Below are 1,251 nucleotides of genomic sequence, written 5' to 3'. Positions count from 1 at the left end.
TATTGAGCATGTAAACACCTCGGAGTACATGTTTGGAGACTAATTGCAGCCCGGGAGATCTAGTTCGCGTTGGGGGAGGGTACTCCTATGCCAAGACCTAAACTGAGGGGTTCCACCCATAGAGCCATACCGCAGGGTACCAGCTTACCCAGGTTTCCCCATATGGGCGAAAATACGGGGCGATGCAGAGAGCTCCAATACTGAGATGTAATTCTGCATAATCTCGTTTCTGAGCTCAATTTACCCCAAGAACTAAAACATCTAGTGTTCAAACCCTTGCGTTGGCCAAGAAATTTGAAATACTATTAACCTGTACGTCTGCAGCACCGGAAATTCCTCTATCGTAGTGGAGCGAGAGGCAGGTCCAGATTTGAAAAAAGAATAATAATCACGCCTGTAGGAGCAAGAATCACTGATCCAAAGCAACTAGGCTAAGGGTTTAGCTCTCTGCGTATGGTGGCATAAGCTCCACTTACTAGCCATCCACGGATGAGGGCCTGCGCCGATACTGAGCAGTATATAAAGAGCACGATTCTCTCGGTAAATGTACGAAAAATACCACAACACCTCGTATTAAAATCACGGAGTGACCTCTCGAAGCTGATGGAGAAGTTAAACCCGAAAAGCATGGAGAATATGCATGGTTCTATGAAAATCATACCATTGAATTATACCAGCATCGTAGCGCATAATGCAAGCATTTACAGCCTAAAACAAAAATTCTTGGATATAATTTGCAACGGAGATATACCACACTTGGAACGAAGAAGCCGTCGTCCAAGAACTGCCTAACTAATTTATTTCTGGGACGGCGATACTGAATTCTTGGCGCGGCAGCGTGCCAAGAAAACTGAACGTAGAGCGGGGGGAAAACCTTGACCCGAAGTCGGAGCCGGTTGCATTATCTGCGGGGAGCCCTAAGGCTTACGTACAGGACCGGTTTGGACGGCGGTATGGGAGGAAAACGGGTGCAACGTTCTGCAGTAAATCGTTGCCGTTCCCCTCATTTATCGGTTTAAATCCATCCCGGATGAATCATTATTATGAACTTACGATCATCTAACTGAGTCGATCCGGGTTTCTGAGGTAGCTTGGAAGGAAGTTTGGGGTTAACCTAAATTTCCGGACCCGACATCGCTCACTTTGCGCGTCATACGAAAGAATGGCGTATCCTATGTTTAGAGTCGTACACCCTCTGAATAGCGGATAATACTACCAAGCACTTTAAGCACAATTGATAATTAAAAAAAA

Source organism: Babjeviella inositovora (genome assembly GCF_001661335.1).
Source record: "Babjeviella inositovora NRRL Y-12698 unplaced genomic scaffold BABINscaffold_14, whole genome shotgun sequence".
Classification (NCBI taxonomy): Eukaryota; Fungi; Ascomycota; class Pichiomycetes; order Serinales; genus Babjeviella; species Babjeviella inositovora.
The sequence above is the reverse complement of the archived record's forward strand: the minus strand, read 5'-3'. Positions refer to the sequence as shown.